We start from the raw sequence: 12,128 nt of genomic DNA on the forward strand, positions 1-12,128 counted from the left end.
TTTCCTATCCATTGCGCGAATGGTAAGACTCAAGTAAATTTTATAATTTGAAATATGTGCTATATTTAGCCTTTTTATGGCACACCTCACTCTAACCTGATTTTATTTCAGGTCAGTATTTTGGTGTACCAGTTCACTGTGACATTGAATGCTAGGAGTTGGCTCCTCCTCTCCAGTTCCATTTCAAAATAGCCCCAACATGATGTTACACAGGTTATAAACTGCTATGCGCATTCTTGGCAAATACAAAAGTACGAAAGCATATACACTTTAATAGATATACCCTGCACAAACGTGGGCATATACAAATCACACGCATGGCACATGCTCGTGTACGCATACAATTGTATATACGAATGACTGGCGTAGGCAATAGCATATATACTGATGGAAGTGCAATTTATGCAGAGAAACTAACAAAGTAATAATTTTGTCAATAGAAGATATTTAATCGTGAAGAAAAATGATTAAAATGTTAAAATTCAGCATTTGAAAAATGTTTTCTCCTGCTGTAATGTTTGTGATAGTTTTGTATGCTTTCTTACTTAGTTGCCTTTGCATCAATCCTTCACCTCTTTAAGGAATTTTGAAAAACTCACAAGCAAACCTGGAAAATGATGGACCAAAGTGGAAATATCTGTTGCACAGAAAGAACAAATCATCCAGAAGGTTTTTAGCTGAATGTGTAGAATCCAGAAATTTTAAAAATGAGCAAGAAACAGGACATTACAACAAATAATGGTAGCAAGAGGAATAATGGATTAAATCCTGCTGACACCAAAGTAACACAGATCAGGGAAGGTCAAGTGCTGAAGCCAAAACAAATCTGTCCCATTCCTAAAGTTACAAAATTCATCAGCAGCAGTTCAAATTCCAGCTGCACCCCCTGCATCCCAGCGTTTTTTAAAAAAGTAAGCCATCTGTATCCACAATTCCACTCCAGCTTCACTTCCTCCTTGCTTATCTCTTTTAGATTAAACTGGCATTTGTCCCCCTTGAACTAAAACAACTATTTCCACCATTTGCCAAAGAAAACATGTTCACAATTGGTATCAGTAATAATAAAACCCAGAACAAACAACTCTGTGACTAAAAGGACAATGTCTGCCTTTATTTCATAAAGGATTGTAGCTCTCTATTAATGACTCTACCTACCTTCCAATATGATTAATGGAAGGTAAGTTGTCGATAGAGGAACCATGTCAAGATCTGGGGGTAAAGCAGGATTCAGGGACTCTGCTATAAGCACAAAATTATTTCATATGGTCAAAGCAGATATTAGGAATCCAAATTCTTACGATAGTTTATTTGATTATGTGTGGGCAGCACAGTGGCACAGTGGTTAGCACTGCTACCTCACAGCTCCAGGGACCCAGGATCGATTCCCAGCTTGGGTCACTGTCTGTGTGGAGTTTGTACGTTTTCCCCATGTCTGCATGGGTTTCCTCCGGGTGCTCCGGCTTCCTCCCACAGTCCAAAAATGTGCACGTTTGGTGCATTGCCTATGCTAAATTGCCCCTTCATGTCCCAGGATGCATAGGTTAGAGGGATTAGCGGGGTAAATATGTGGGGTTACGAGGATAGGGCCTAGGTGGGATTGTTGTCGGTGCGGACTCGATGGACCAAATGGCCTCCTTCTGCACTGTAGGGATTCTATGATTGCATTTATCTTTAGATTGAATAAAGTACTATAGAGTGACCAATGGTCCTTAGTTTCTGTAAGTGATTCAAACTCCCTTGATCAATTCAGGTTTACTTCATCCATGTACAACATGCATTCTGGGAAGTTGACTGAGAAGCGTGGCCATTGCATACAATAGTGATGTCCTCAATCAAAACATGTTCATTCCAATTGAATTATTTGTGATTAGTATGCTAATTCAACATCTTGGTGTATAATTTAGCTTATTTATTAATTAACCTTTAAATAAATCTGACCCGCTATTGTTTCAGTCTGATACATTGGTTAGTCCGTGTGGTATTCTCTGCCTTTCAGAAGAGGCAGTGAACAGTGTAGTATAATTCAACCTCAGTACACTAGCCTAAGCATGAAACATGTAAAGGTGCAGGTTCGTACTATAGGAGATTCATTTTGTTTATGGAAACTGCCCTTTTGTCATAAAGACAGGTGTTGTGGGAAAAGTTTGGACTATAACAAGCTCCTCTCTTTGCCAAAGTACTGCCTACTTTGAAGTCTGATCCTCTTAAACCTGTCTCCCATTGAATCCCTACAGTGCAGAAGGAGGCCATTCGGCCCGTCGAGCCTGCACCGACAACAATCCCACAAAGGAAACCCACACAGACATGGGGAGAACATGCGAACTCCACACAGTCACCTTGAGGTTGGAATTGAATACGGATCCCTGGCACTGTGAGACAGCAGTATTAACCACTGTGCCACCGTGCCGTGACTCAGAAACCAATGTCACTCTCTCAAACATACCTCCAGACTAAACTTTCAGACAGCGGCACGGTAGCACAGTGGTTAGCACTGCTGCTTCACAGCTCCTGGGACCTGGGTTCGATTCCCGGCTTGGGTCACTGTCTGTGTGGAGTTTGCACATTCTCCTCGTGTCTGCGTGGGTTTCCTCCGGGTGCTCCGGTTCCCTCCCACGGTCCAAAGATGTGCGGGTTAGGTTAATTGGCCTTGCTATAATTGTCCCTTAGTGTCCTGAGATGCGTAGATAAGAGAGATTAGCGGGTAAAATATGTAGTGATATGGGGGTAGGACCTGGGTGGAATTGTGGTCGGTGCAGACTTGATGGGCCAAATGGACTCTTTCTGCACTGTAGGGTTTCTATGAGCAGCTTGAAAGGCAACTTCCACTTTCATAAACTGGGCTTGTTGTGTTCACGATATAAAATCCACACTGAAGTAAAGCAATTTGGATTGGAATCTTATCGACAAATGAAGCAGGATGGATTATCTACGTAAAATGGAAGTCTCTACAAAAGAGAAAAAAAAAACAGATACCCAAAAACAAAAACGTTCCATCTTGTAAAATATACTTTAAATATAATTTAGTTTGGGATTGCACATTCAACCATCAATCCTCACTCTTATGTGGGCCACATCCAGGCACTTTTAATGCATTGAAGCTTTGTAATGTGTATTCTTTATAGGGTAAAAACTATTGTTTATGATACTGGGTGGAATCTTCTGCCATCTCCAGTGGCATGTTTGGAGGTGGGGAGGGCATCTAATCAGACAGGAGGGTGGCAAGTGAATCAAATGGGAGGATGGTGAGCGAATCAGACAGCAGGGTGGGGAGTGAGCCTCCTACCTCCTGTATCTCCTGGACAAAATTAAGTCCAGGTCAGGAGGTCCTGTGGTTGGCCTTCTGACTCCACTGTCAAATGGTCCCTGCCGTCTGTCATTCCAGCAGCAGCCACAGCCTTCCGAGTGGCACTGCTGAGCATAAGAGCTGTTGACTCCTGATTGGCAGGCAGCTCTCTGCAAGCGGGAATTCCCACCCTGGGAAGACTTGTTGGGGACCTTGCAACTGTTTGACTGGCTCAGGGTTCGGTGGCCTTCCCCATAGGAGGCAAATCAGGTCGCTCACTGGCTCTCCAGCCAGCGGGCAAGAGCCCTGTTAACTCCACAAGATTCCAGTGAACAATGAATGACCAGTTAACCTGCCACTAGTATTAACCCAGCTGTGGGCAGGCCAATCCTGTCGTCATGTAGGGAGCATGATATGTAAACCTGCGAAGGCTGCTTGTTGCCTCTTGGTAGCAACATCCCTCCTTCCTCAAGAGCTTAAGACCATAAGACATAGGAGCAGAAGTAGGCCAATCAGTCCATCAAGTCTGCTCCACCATCCAATGAGTTCATGACAGCTTTGATATGATATTCGTCAGCTCCACTTTCCCGCTTTAACTCCATAACCCTTGATTCTCTTAATGGTGAAAATCTGTCTATCCCAGCCTTGAACATACTGGACGACCCTACCACTACAGCGTTAAGGAATTTCACAGATTCATTAACCTCTGAGAGAAGAAATTCCTCCTCATCTCTGTCATAAATTGGCAATCCCTTACTCTGTGATTGTGCCCTCTGGTCCTAGACTCTCCCACAAGGGGAAACAGATGCTCAGCATCTACCCTGTCAAGCCCCCTGAGAATCCCGTGTGCCTCAATAAGGTCGGTTCTCATTCTTCTAATCTCCAATGAGTACAGGCCCAACCTACTCAACCTCTCCTCATGAGAAAATCCCTCCTTCCACGCGATCAACCTAGTGAACCCTTCAAAAGCATTCAGTGCCTGATTGAGGGAATGGTCATTGGGAAGGGGGGAAGTCCACCTTGCAGCTGACCTTGCTAAACCTCCCCCCCCCCCCGCCCCCCCCCCACCCACCCACCCATCCCGTGACCCCAAAACATGTGAAATATCTCCTGCCTTTCCTTCCCACTGGCTTGGGTCCCACTGCAATACTGGATCTCTGCTGTCTGTCACTCCAGTAGCAGCCACAGCCTTCCGAGTAGGCACTGCTGAGCATAAGAGCCATTGACCCCTGATTGGCAGGCAGCTCTCAGCAAGCGGGAATTCCCACCCTGGGAAGACCTGTTGGGGGCCGTGCAACTGTTTGACTGGCTCAGGGTTCGGTGGACCTTCCCCATAGGAGGCAAATCAGGTCAGTCACTGGTTCTTCAGCCAGCAGGCAAAACCCCTGTTAACTCCACAAGATTCTACCCAATATCTTACACACAACCTAATCTCTGGTTATAATAAAAATCTGATAGCAATTATACTTCAATCAAGCTGTAGAATTTACTGGTTACTATGCTGAGCCTGCTACATCTTACTTTGCAACTAAAATTAGCATTTACAATTAACATGTTGTTTCCATCTGTTCCAAATCATACAGCTATACACATATTTGTCATAGATGAATTACAGTGTGAACTGACACACAGGACAACCAGGCAATTAAATGCGCACCATGTATTGTATGTGTGTGTCCGCCACATAAGCCACAGTTTTATTTGAAACAATGGGCTGGATTTTCAGTAAGAAGTCCCACAACACCAGGTTAAAGTCCAACAGGTTTATTTGGCAGCACAAGCTTTCGGAGTCTCGCTCCTTCATCGGGTGATGAAGGAGCTGATAAAGGAGCGAGACTCCGAAAGCTAGTGCTGCCAAATAAACATGTTGGACTTTAACCTGGTGTTGTGAGACTTCTTACTGTGCTTACTCCAGTCCAACACCGGCACCTCCACATCCTGGATTTTCATCCCAGAGGTGGGTATTAGGGGTGAGGACATTTCCTGGCTTGGCTCGCCCACCTCAGGAGAAAACGCCTGCAAAGGTGGAATTTTTGTTCCGAGAAGGTGGGTGTTAATGGGATCAGGAAAGAATTCAGAGGCAGCCACAGGAACTGCCTGGTGTGGAGGCACGCTGTTTAAAAGGCCTTCCTCGGTACTCTGGGACTTCATCCCAGTTACAATAAAATCAGTAGAACAGAAAGCAGCCCTCTAACCTTCAGCCCCCACATCCTACCCATGCCCCATCCATGCCAACTCATGTCATCTCATGCTCTGCACCCATTCCCCCATGGCCATTCATATCCTCATACTAACCTATCCCCTTCATCCACTCCCTTAGCCTCTTTCATACCCTCTTATAACAACCTACAACACCTCCCTGCCCAATCTCTGAGTATGCATTTTATACAGAATCAATGAAACCTATAATAACAATTGCATGTGTGGAAAAGCTCTAAAACCCATTTATTCATTCATAACTTTCTACTTTTATGCAGCCTGTAAAAGTGTCAATCAACCAAGAATGCATAAAGACCACAATCATTAAGGATAAGCACTGTCACCTCCTCCATGATTATCCTTAACACCGGTGACCCGCAAGGCTGTGTCCTCAGCCCCTTACTATACTCCTTATACACCTGTGACTGTGTGGCCAAATTCTCCTCCGACTTGATTTTCAGGTTTGCTGATGATACCACCGTTGTGGGATAGATCTCAAACAATGACGAGACGGAGTAGAGGAAAGAGATAGAGAATCTGGTGAACTGGTGCGATGACAATAATCTCTCCCTCAATGTCAGTAAAATGAAGGAGATTGTCATCAACTTCAGGAAGTATAGTAGAGGACACGCCCCTCTCTACATCAACGGGTATGAAGTAGAAATTGTCAAGAAATTCAGGTTTCTAGGTATCCAAATCACCAACAACCTGTCCTGGTCCCTCCACACCAACACTCATAGTTAAGAAAGCCCACCAATGCCTCTACTTTCTCAGGTGGCTAAGGAAATTCAGCGTGTCCGCTATGACTCTCACCAATTTTTACAGATGCACCATAGAAAGCATCCTTTCACACAAATCAAACTCCCATCCGTTGATTCTGTCTACACTTCCCGCTGCCTCAAAAAAACAGCCAGCATAATTAAGGACCCCACACACCCCGGACATACTCTCTTCCACCTGTTTCTGTCAGGAATAAGATATGAAAGCTTAAAAACACGTATCAATCGACTCAAGAACAGTTTCTTCCCTGCTGCCATCAGACTTTTGAATGGACCTACTTTATATTAAGTTGATCTTTCTCTACACTCTCGCAATGACCGTAACATTACATTCTGCACCCTCTTTCAAAATGTTCCCTCACTCACAAAGAGTAGGAATAAACAGGTCTTTTTCCGAATGGCAGACAGTGACTTGTGGGGTACCACAAGGATTGGTGCTAGGATCCCAGCTATTCACAATATATATTAATGGTTTAGATAAGGGAACAAAGTGTAATATCTTCAGATTTGCAGATGACACAAAGCTGGATGGAAGAGTGAACTGTGAGGAGGATGCAGAAATGTTTCAGTGTGATTTGGACAAGCTGAGTGAGTGGGCGAAAACGTGGCAGATGCAGTATAATGTGGGCAAATGTGAGGTTATCCATTTTGATACCAAAAACAGGAAGATAGATTATTAACTGAATGGCTATAGATTGAGAGAGGGGAATGTGCAACGAGACCTGGGTGTCCTCATACACCAGTCACTTAAAGTGTGCATGCAGGTGCAGCAGGCGATGAAGCAGGCATATGGTATGTTGGCCTTCATAGCGAGAGGATTTGAGTACAGGAACAGGATTGTCATGCTGCAATTATACAGGGCCTTGATGAGACCACACCTGGAATATTGTGTGCAGTTTTGGTCTGCTTACCTGAGGAAGGATGCCCTTGCTATGGAGGGAGTGCAGCGAATACTTACCAGACTGATTCCTGGGATGTGGGACTGGCGTATGAGGAGAGATTGAGTTGATTAGGATTATACTCACTGGAGTTCAGAAGAATGAGGGGGGAATCTCATTGAAACCTATAAAATTCTAACAGGATTACACAGGTTAGATGCAGGAAGGGCAAGTCCAGAACAGGTCATAGTTTAAGGATATAGGATAAAAGTTTTACAACTGAGATGAGGAGAAATTTCTTCACCCAGAGAGTGGTGAACCTGTGGAAATCGTTACCATAGAAAGCAGCTGAGGCCAAAACGTGGCTGGAATTTTCCAGCCCTTCACACCAGCAGGATTCTCTAGTCCCACTGCATTGAACAGAGATTTGGCTGAGCACCAAATTCTCCGTCCTCATAGCGACAGTGGCACGTGAATGGCCAGAAAATTCCAGCCTATATGTTTTCAAGAAGGAAATAGATATAGTTCTTGGGGCGAAGGGGATCAAAGCTTATGGGGGGAAGGCAGCATCAGGTTATTGAGGTGGATGATCAGCTATGTTCATAATGAATGGCAGAGCAGGCTCGAAAGGTCTGTGTCCTGGCTGCAAAGAGATCTTTGTTTCTATGTTAACTAAAACTCATTGAAAAAGTGGCCTGACTCCAAGGAATATGTAGGGGGTGATGCGCGATATAACTCACGAGGCTAGAGATGCTCGAGGAAATAAAGGCTTTTATTGACTACTACAATAGAGCTACCATATATAATACACGATCCCAGACTAAAGGGTCCCAGACAGAGCAGTGACCTTTATACCTCTCCCAGGAGGCGGAGCCCGACTGGGATGTACCATAATAACTATAATACAGGTAGAACAGCCCAACCCTAACCCCAACAGTAACATGTAGAACAGCCCAACCCTAACCCCAACAGTAACATATATATAGACTCATAGTACTGGCCAGACCCTGGCTCAGTACTACCTGGTGGGAACCAACGATGGTTCACCACATTCACCCCTCCTTTGAAGACAAAGGCCGGTGGGGTACAAAAAAAACACAGAACAATTGGTCATCAGTCTATAAGTTCAGACGGTCTGGGGGACCGCACCGTCGTTGTGACCTCCTCAACACCGGCGATGACACCGGTGTAGGCACTCGCGGTGGCATACTCCCCAAGGCGGTGTCCAACGGCTCCTCCAATGTCTCACGGGCCGGTAGACCCCGAGGTGGTGACAATCCGCTGAACTCGGACATGCCTTGAAGTGGCGACCATCTCCTGGACTCAGGCAAGCTGTACACGGGAGTAAAAGGGTTAAGTGATTGTCCCGATGCTGCCCGCGCCGTGTCAGGAGGGGAAACAATAGTTGGGGGGTCTCTAACAGGAGGTATGGGAGCGACAGGGGTTTCCAAGCCCCCTGCTGACGCCAGGTCTCGAATCGAGACCGTGTCCTCTCGCCCGTCAGGGTATGCCACATAGGCATACTGAGGGTTGGCGTGGAGGAGATGGACCTGTTCAACCAAAGGGTCGGACTTGCGGGTCCTAACATGTCGCCGCAGGAGGACAGGTCCTGAGTACGTCAACCAAGACGGTAATGAGGTCCCAGAGGAAGACTTCCGAGGGAATGAAAACAGTCTCTCATGGGGAGTAACGTTGGTTGCCGTACACAGGAGTGAGCGTATGGAGAGGAGCGCATCAGGGAGCACCTCTTGCCAACGGGAGACTGGAAGGCCTTTTGACTTCAACGCCAGTAAGACAGCCTTCCAGACTGTAGCATTCTCACGTTCCACCTGTTCGTTACCCCTAGGGTTGTAGCTCGTGGTTCTACTAGAGGCAATCCCGTATGAGAGCAGGTATTGCCTCAAGTCATCGCTCATGAATGACGAGCCCCTATCGCTGTGGATGTAACAGGGGTAACCGAACAGGGTGAAAAGATCACGAAATGCCTTGATAACCGTGGCAGCGGTCGTATCAGAACAGGGAATGACAAAAGGGAATCGTGAGTACTCATCAACCACATTGAGGAAGTACACATTCCGATCTGTCGAGGGAAGGGGGCCCTTAAAATCCACACTCAGTCTTTCGAAGGGACGAGTGGCCTTAACGAGTTGTACCCTGTCAGGTCGGTAAAAGTGCGGTTTGCATTCCGTGCATACCCGGCAGCTTCTGGTTATGGACCTGACATCCTCCACCGAGTAGGGTAGATTCCGGGCTTTTATAAAGTGGTAGAGCCGAGTGACCCCTGGATGGCAGAGGTCATTGTGGAGAGCCTGCAATCGATTCTCCCGCATACTGGCGCATGTTCCACGCGACAGGGCATCCGAGGGCTCGTTGAGTTTCCCTGGACGATACATGATGTCGTAATTATAGGTGGAGAGTTCGATTCTCCACCTCAAGATCTTATCGTTCTTGATCTTGCCCCGTAACGTGTTATTGAACATGAACGCCACGGACCACTGGTCCGTGAGCAGGGAGAACCGTTTTCCCGCCAAGTAATGGCGCCAATGCCGGACGGCCTCCACAATGGCCTGGGCCTCCTTTTCCACCGCCGAATGTCGAATTTCGGGGCCTTGGAGGGTGCGAGAGAAAAAGGCGACGGGCCTGCCCGCCTGGTTAAGTGTGGCGGCCAGTGCGAAATCAGATGCATCGCTCTCCACCTGGAAGGGGATGGACTCATCGATAGCGTGCATCGTGGCTTTCGCGATGTCGGCTTTTAGTTTTTCAAAGGCCAAATGAGCCTCTGGTGCTAGGGGAAAAGAGGTAGATTTGATGAGCGGACGGGCTTTGTCCGCGTAATTGGGAACCCACTGTGCGTAGTAAGAGAAGAAGCCTATGCATCTTTTCAGTGCTTTTACGCTAGTGGGCAGGGGAAGATCGAGGAGGGGACGCATACGGTCTGGATCAGGGCCAATGACCCCGTTTTCCACCACGTATCCGAGGATAGCTAGGCGGCGCGTGCGAAATACACACTTCTCCCTGTTGTAGGTCAGATTCAGGCGAGATGCAGTGCGTAGGAATCTAAGAAGGTTGGTGTCGTGGTCCTGCTGGTCATGGCCGCAGATGGTGACGTTATCCAGGTACGGGAAGGTAGCCCGCAGTCCGTTATGATCCACCATTCGGTCCATAGCACGCTGGAAGACCGAGACCCCATTCGTGACACCAAAAGGAACCCTTAGAAAATGGTACAAGTGACCATCCGCCTCAAAAGCCGTGTATTGTCAGTCCTCTGGGCGAATGGGGAGCTGGTGGTAGGCAGACTTTAGGTCGATGGTGGAGAACACCCGGTACTGCGCAATCTGGTTGACCATGTCAGATATGCGCGGGAGGGGATACGCATCCAGCTGCGTGTATCTGTTAATGGTCTGACTATAGTCTATGACCATCCGGGGTTTGTTCCCACTCTTGACCACCAGGACCTGCGCTCTCCAAGGACTAGCGCTAGGTTGTATGATCCCTTCCTTGAGGAGCCGCTGAACCTCAGATCGAATGAAGATCCGATCCTCAGCGCTGTAACGCCTACTCTTAGTCGCAATGGGCTTGCAGCCTGGCACGAGATTCTGGAATAAGGAGGGTGTGGTAATCTTAAGCGTGGAGAGGCTACAGGTGGAGCGCGTTGGGCAAATTAGAGGCTGCGAGTCTCCCACTGAAAGCGGAGGGAGTGGCCCACCGTACTGTAGGGTTACACTCTTCAAGTGGACCATGAAATTTAGTCCGAGGAGTATTGGCGCGCAAAGGTGCGGTAACACCAGGAGCTTGAAGCTCTCGTAAACTGTGCCCTGCACCGTTAGATTTACCACGCAACTCCCTAGCACGGTGACAGACCGGGACCTTGACACCATCGAAATTGTCTGCTTGACAGGCTGGATCTGGAGGCCACACTGCTTCACGGCGTCTGGGTGAATAAAGCTCTCCGTGCTCCCGCTGTCAAACAGACAATAAATCGTGCGTTTGTTTACCTGTATGTCCATCATGGACTTGTCGAGTCTGTGAGGCTTTGCCTGGTCCAGGATGATCGACGCCACCATTGGTTCGTGGGTGCCACTGCAGGCAGCTGAGATGGATGATGACGACCCCTGCTGGTCATTCACGGTTGGTGCCGACCAAAATGGCTGCTCCCATAGGTCGCACGTGGGCGATGGCGCCAAAATCAGCTACCCCTGGTGGTCGCGCGTCTCTTGCCACTCCGTCGTCTGGAATGGCGACGTCCTGGCCTCGCACGTGGAAGAAACCCTTGACGATGCCGACGACGAGGAAACCGGCTCCGGGGAGTCACACGCCGCACTGCTGTTCCTGGATGAAAGTTTGGATCGACATACCTTCGAATAATGCCCCTTCTTGCCGCAGGCGGAGCTTCTTGGAAGTACAGCAGAGAGGGAGAGATTCGCGAGAGGAGTGCTGCGGGTAAGCGCTTTTATTTTTTAACTTACTTTTTCGCGGGTTTTTTAAAAAAAATATCTAAATCCGGAAGTGGTCGCGCGGGGAGGTCTGGGAGAGAGAGATTTTTTTAAAGTTACCTCAGTGAATCGGCCTCATTGCTTCTTGGAAGTACAGCAGAGAGGGAGAGATTCGCGAGAGGAGTGCTGCGGGTAAGCGCTTTTATTTTTTAACTTACTTTTTCGCGGGTTTTTTTTAAAAAATATCTAAACCCGGAAGTGGTCGCGCAGGGAGGTCTGGGAGAGAGAGATTTTTTTTTCCCCAATAAATTGGAACAGAGAGGAATCCCGATACTCTACACTTGTAGAGTATCCCACCCTCCCTCCTCCTCTAACCTAAAAAAAAGACCCAGTGAGAGCAGGGCTTTGGAGAAAACAGGAGGAGGAAAGGTAAGTTTAAAATTTTCATTCACTTTTTTTTCGCTGTGTGTTTAAAAGGGCAATTATGAGTGTGAGGCCAGTATGTTGTTCCCAATGTAGGATGTGGGAGGTCCTGGAGGCTCCTAGCCTCCCGGAC

This window comes from Mustelus asterias, chromosome 8 (assembly GCF_964213995.1).
Source record: "Mustelus asterias chromosome 8, sMusAst1.hap1.1, whole genome shotgun sequence".
Classification (NCBI taxonomy): Eukaryota; Metazoa; Chordata; class Chondrichthyes; order Carcharhiniformes; family Triakidae; genus Mustelus; species Mustelus asterias.